The sequence below is a fragment of the Phodopus roborovskii genome, unplaced genomic scaffold, assembly GCF_943737965.1.
Source record: "Phodopus roborovskii unplaced genomic scaffold, PHOROB, whole genome shotgun sequence".
Classification (NCBI taxonomy): Eukaryota; Metazoa; Chordata; class Mammalia; order Rodentia; family Cricetidae; genus Phodopus; species Phodopus roborovskii.
The window spans coordinates 21145516-21152351 of record NW_026126459.1 but is presented as its reverse complement, the minus strand read 5'-3'; positions in this window follow the sequence as shown (position 1 = coordinate 21152351).

Genomic DNA, 6836 nt, shown 5'->3' with positions numbered 1-6836 from the left:
AGCTAGATTTTAAAATCTTGCTACCTAAAGGATGTAGAATGGAGGCACGTGTCTATCTTGTGAGAGAAAGCAGCATGGAATGGTCATTGCACATGTCTGTGACCCTCCCCCTCTCCCTGTGGTCCCTATAAAGATTATAGCCACAGGCTAGGCCAGGCCAGGCTTGGTCTTCACCAGGGGAGGTTATGCTTCTCAAGCAGTGCAGTGCCTGGTGAAAGGGTAGAGGTTGGAGCCAGCCCATCCCTTGTCCTTCAAACTTTATCATCTGTCATAGGGTCGGCACAAAGCAGTGACCGTCAGCTCAGAGTTCAGCTGGCTGGAAATAGGCCTGCTTTCAGTCTTTTTGGCTCTGAGTCCCCAACAGCCCTGGACCAGATTACACTCTGCTTCCCAAGTTGCAAAAATTAGACATTCTGATGTTGCTGTTATTCATGAGATTTTGTCAGGGTAATAATAGTCTGAGATTTGAATAGTGCCTCTGGTCTCTCTCTGTCACACTTTCACATCTACGATCTTATTTTTATCCTGGCGACAGAATGGGAACTACAGGTTATTTTTTTACCTTGTTTCATAGTCAGAGGAACTAAGGCACGGAGAGATTTGCCTAAGGTCACCTAACGGCTTAATGACAGGGTGACAGTGTGAAATAACTACGTAAGTATCAGTCATGCCCCTGGTGTGTCCAGTGCCACCTCCCTGGATCCCATTTTCTTCTGTAGGAATAGCCCAGGTGTACAGTCCCTGATCTCTAATGTTGGGATCTGATCTTTAAACATGGAGTGAAGGCTCTTCAAGTAGTGAGATCAGCTGCTCTCACCTTTCATGGATCAAGATACCAAACCCATCAGAAGAGGAAGTTAGAGGGTAATAAAAGCCCTGGGCTGCAGAGTTCATCTCTCACCAGAAGACTTGAGTGAGGCCCAGAGCTGCCCTCACATCAAAATGCACACTCACAGGGCTCCTCCCTCCATCAGCCTGCAGAGCACTGCTTCTTGAGACTGGAGCCAACTCTGATCTTGAGGTTCATGTTTTTCCCCTTCCACAAGTCCGTAGACCAGAAAGTACATATGTGTTTCAAATCTTTACCCCACAGATGAAGAATTGGTCTTCTTACATGTTTGCTGGGGCCATGAGCCTGCTTGCCCAGGCCTGTCTACTTACCCCCATTGATTCAGGGATCCCTCTTTCAGATCCTGGACCATCCCCCTGAGCTGAAGTCCTTCCCTAGCCTAGCTTGGTGGCATCTGAGGGTGAAGGGCTTGCAGCCCAGGGCAGGTATTGTATCCCTCCTATTGGCGATAAAACAGGACTAAGATGGGAAGCCACAGCTGCCCTAGGGATGTTTTCTGACCTAGGCCTGAGGGGACAGACTTTCTTGCAGGATCTGGAGCTTTGATAGGGCAGAAGGGGTGGTTGAAACATGAAGGACAGAGCTTTGGAACCCCTGGAAGTAGGAAGAAAGTTTGAGCTGGGTGTGCTAGGTGCTATGAATTTTGGTTGCTGTGCAGATGGAGGTGGCTGCCCAGTGTGGCCCTCAGATCAGTGCTTAGAAATGGATTGGTGGTCTCAGGACAGTGGCCACATAATCCAGAGCAGTTTGGCAAAGTGAAAAACAGTATCCTTGTTCAGAAGGGTGCACAGCCCCAGGTCAGGCACGAGAGTACGCCAAGTGGGAGTCTTGCTGAGTTTTCTTTCATTTCCATACATGTCCTGCACCTTACTGTGAGAGCTCAGAGCTCAGCCTCACGTTCTTTTTTCTTAAAGCCAATACTTATTATTATTTTAGATTTATTTTATTTATTATGTATACGGTGTTTTGCCTGCATGTTTGTCTACAGGCCAGAAGAGGGCACCAGATCTCATTACAGATGGTTGTGAACCAACATGTGTGCTGGGAATTGAACTCAGAGCCACTGGAAGGGCAGCCAAGTGCTCTTAACCACTGAGCTGTCTCTCCAGCCCCCAGCCTCACATTCTTACATGACCTGCTAACCTAAAAGTGATGCAGTTGATAAATGTCATTCATCTTCTGCAATATATGTTTTTAAAAAGCATTCAACCTTTGCTACCTCTTAGCTATTGTCATTCTCTAAAGCCTGCATTTGTGGGTGTGTCCCCAAGTCTGCCTGTGTGAGTGTGTGGGTGTGTGACTGCTTGCTTTTCTACTCTGTGATCTAGGTAATCTAGAGAAAGCCTTATTGTGTAATGTATGTTGTAGGAACATTCTAATGAATAGTGGTCATTTGGGGACAAACAGAATAGCTCCTAGACAATAGCAGTAGATGAGTCCTCAGGGCAAGGCCCAGGGTGTTGCTTGGAGAAATGGAGTTCTGCAGCAGCTCTGGGGAATCACTCTGCCAGGAAGACCTGAGATGCGCCCAGGGTCCCGCTCGGAGAGCCCATGAATGGAAAGGCCCCTAGTGTCCCTTTTCTCTTGCATCTTCACAGCAAGCACCTGCTGGTGACCACAGCTAATGCTGTGCCACAGCAGTGTTAGGGACATTAGCCTTCCAGGGAGCAAGCAAAGGCTGCAAGCTGCACCTCAGAAGTCAGAAGTAAGACTCTAACCAGGTGAGGTAGGCACTATGACTCTTTGGACCCCAACACCAAAACAGAGTCTTCAGTTTTACATTGAAATAAAATTTACATTTATTTTTTAATATATATCATAATTTTTGTCTCTAATTATTAATTAGGTTTTTTTGTTTTGACAGGGTTTCTATGTGTAGCGTTGGCTATTCTGGAACTCACTCTGTAGACCAGGCTGCCTTTGAACTCACAGAGATATGACTGCCTCTGCCTCCCAAGTGCTGGGACTAAAAGCATGTGCCACCACTGCCCGGCTTATATCTCTATTTTTAATCTCTCTTCTCCCCTCCCTCCCTCCCTCCCTCCCTCTCCCTCCCTCTCTCTCTCTCTCTCTCTCTCTCTCTCTCTCTCTCTCTCTCTCTCTCTCTCAGAGGCTTTCCCTCATCATCTTGTCTAAATCGAGCCCCCCTCTCACTTGACACTAGGTCTCATATATTCTAGCCTGGCCTTGAACTTGATATGTAGCAGAGGATAATTTCAATTTTCTTTTAAGCACTGATTTGTTTGTGTGTTTATTATTTGTATATGTGTGCACAGAGGAGCTCTTGAATGAGGGTATCAGATACCCTGGAACTGGAACTAGCAGGCAGGTGTGAACTACCATGTGGTACCAGGAACCAAGCCCAGGTCCTTTGCAAGAGCATCAAGCACTCTTTTTAACATGTTTCTTATCATGTATTAATTATACACAATTGGTTTCATTATGGCATTTTCATTCATATAAAATGCTTTAAAAATCACAATTACCCATTACCAAGTTTTGTTCCCCTTTCACTTCTCCTAAACTTAGAATCCTCCTGCCACTGCTCCAGAGTGCTGGGCTCATGGGCATTCCCCTCATGCTCAGTTTATGAAGTGCTTAGGACAGGCTTTAGGATTCGTGTGCCTACTGAGTTACATTATCTGCCCCTCCCATTCTTTAAGAATTACTTTTCTAGTTTTGTTACATACTAGGCACTGCTCTACAGGGTCAAGTATGACATCACTCTGTTCTTATGGCAGCCTTGCCAGGATATTGCTTCCTTTATTTTGTACCTATAAGGGAAACTGAGGACTGGAAGGTCAGGAAAGTTGCCCAGGGTGGTGAAAGGTGGCAGAGTTGGCATTGCAGAGGTGACCTAGCCACAGGATCAGTGTCCTCTTACTGTGTCCTGGTGGACCAAATCAGAGCTTCAAATACAATTAACCCAGTGTCTCCCGTCTCTCAGATGCTAACTAGCGCACCTTGCATCTGCTATGTGGACATGTCTGGCACAGTGGCACTTCGTTCTTACCACCTGCGAGGTGCATGGGTGGACAAGTGAATACATGAGAAAGGAAATTCCTCATGGTCTGACTCCCTAGCATAATAACCATGCTAGTTTTGACAGAGTAGATCTTCATGCATGGATCAGGAACCACTCCTGCCAGTCCAGTGTACCATTACCATCTTTAAGAAGCCAGGATGGTTCTACTGTGCCAACACCCCTGGACAAGACGTTGGTAAGGTACCTCCTACCAGCACCTGGCTCCTGGTCAGCCCAGGGCACGTCTCTTTGTCTCATTTGCTCACAGCCTTGCTGGCTCCTGGAGGCTCCTTATCTTTGTCTGCCAGGCCCATCCACGTCTTTGTGTGTGTGCTGAGCCTAGACGCTTTCCAAAGGGTGGAGGACCTTTGTAATTGTAATTTTACTTCATCATCACTGTTGAAGAGTAGAAAACAAACATTGGCACAATTGCCTGGCATTCTGCAAGTGTTTCAAGTAGGCGAGTCATTACTCTGGAACCAAAAAGTATGAAGTTATGTCATAAGTTTAGAAGCTGATAGAATCCTGGATTCTGTCTATGTTGACTGTTCTTTCAAGTTGTAGTGTTAAAACTAATACTAATACACTAATGATGTGTTTCAGTTTGATGTTGCTCTAGCAAAGCACTGGACAATGGGTAAGTTTATAAAGAAAAGAAGTGTAAATTTTTGTTGTTTTTGATTGTTTTGAGACCAGGTTTCCCTATGAATCCTTTACCAAACATTTATCTTTAAAAAAATTTTTCTTTTCCAAGACAAGATAAATCTGTAGCTTTGGAGCCTGTTCTAGAATTCTCCCTGTAGGTCAGACTAGTCTCAAACTCACAGAGATCCACCTGTCTCTGCCTCCCAAGTGCCTGGATTAAAGGTGTGTGCCACCTGACTCAAACATTTATCTTGATACTTATATTTTCTTGCCTTAACCTCTAGAGTTCTGGGACTTTAGACATGCTGTGTCCCTATGTCCAGCTTAGAAAAGAGGCTGGAGGCCAGCAGTATAGGATGGAGGGGTTTGTTGTTTCAGTCTTTGGACCCAGTGGTGCATGGGAACCAGCACAGTGGTGCATGGGATCCCAAGGAAGTTCCTGTAGGAACCAGCCCTGCTCTAGACAAGGAGGAGAGGCCAGGCTTGCTTGACACAACACAGCCCCCTAGGGAGAACTAACCATGAGGGTCCTCTGGGAACTCCCTTAATCCCTGCTACTGACAGCTGACCCTTCTGGTGACCTACATGCTCTACTTCTCAAAGGCCCACCACCTCTTCATCAACACACCAGGAAGAAACCTCCAAACCAACCAACCCTTGAACCCTCGAGGGTCACGCCACAACCCAGCCATGGAGAAGGTTATGTGTGTGCTTGAGCATTTAGGTTCCACCCACAATTTCCATTGGCCACAAATGTAGATGCCAGCAGGCTCTCACCTGACAATATATCCTAGCACTTGGGAGATGGAAGTCATAGTGAGTTCAGGGTCAGCCTGGGCTCCAGGAGACCCTGTGTCAAACACACACATACACACAAAGACACAAATGTACACACAATAGCTAAAGCCAGCTTTTTGTTTTTGTTTTTTTTTTAAATAAAAATACAACTTCAGTATGGATTCCTGGGCCCCACTTCTACCCAGTTCCTTTCAGTGTAAACTCTTTAATCTTCATGGCTCAGTACATCCATCTGCTGCCTCTACTTGCTAATTAATGTCTTCCCTCAAATCCTTAGTGATGAGGAACAAGGTGGAAGTCTTTCCATTCCCTCATGCATTCATATGGATACATATTGACAGTTATCTAATACCAGGCATCCAAGGAGACTTGGGATCCTCATCTCAAGGAATTTCAGAGATGAGATACACAACAGCTGGATAGGTAAAAGAAGTTAACTGGTACCTGGAAGAGGTGATTGTGATGTGTCAAAGGCATGAGATGATATCTGGAACAGAGTCTGTGACAAGAGAGTTCTTGGGGACTGGAGGATGAGTGATAGATGGACAGCCAGTGAGCAGAGGGCGTTTTAGGCAGAGGTCAGTGTGGTTGTAGCTGGCTGAATCATATGCATAGCCCAGAACTCTGAGATGAGTGTACCCAGCAGTAAGTGTGGTGCCCAAAGTCAGGCTGCCCGCAAACTTCAAAGGAGAAAGTAGAAAGCAGAGTGTGCTGTGTAGCATTCAAATTGCTGTAGAAAAGAAACCACATGTGTGCAGTTGAGAGCCATATCGAGATCAGATGTGGATGGCTATGCTGGGCCTTCCTCCTTGGGTTAGGGCACTCTTGAGCTGCAGCCTAGACAGCTAGCATCTTTAGGTATTTAGGTCCCTTTGGAAGATGAATCTGGGGTGCCCTGATGGCCCAGCCACAAGTTCTTCCAGGCTCTGCTTCCTGTTGACATTAATTGGTCTTTGTCTCACAGGACTGCCATAGTAGAGTGGGCTATCTGGGGGCATATATCCCCTTTTATATTCCTGGGGCCAGTCTTCTTTCTCAACCCTCTGATCCTGCTTGGCCGTGGCTCCCCATGGTAGCTCAATGAGCCCAGTGATGAGTGAACTACTTCTGGGATCATGTGTCCTCTGTACCAGCAGAAGTCTATAATTTCAGGAAGGCCCAAACTCATGGATTGGGGAGATGGCTTGCTGTCGAAACATGAGAACCTTAGGATCCCCAGAATGCATATAAAGGTCAAACCCAGTATTATCTGAATTTGCAGTTCCAGAATTCCTCTGGGGATAATGGGAGGTGGTACAGACAGAAACCCCCTGGATGCTCATAGGCTGATCATCCGGGCAAACACGTGGGAAAACAATACAGATCTTGTCTTAGATGAAAACCAACCTGACCTCCACACATGTACTGTGGCATGCATGTGCCTGTACTCATACATAAAAATATACACACGTATATACAGAGAGTCAGAGAGAGAGATGGATGGATGGATGGATGACAACATATTTTAAGGCCTAAACA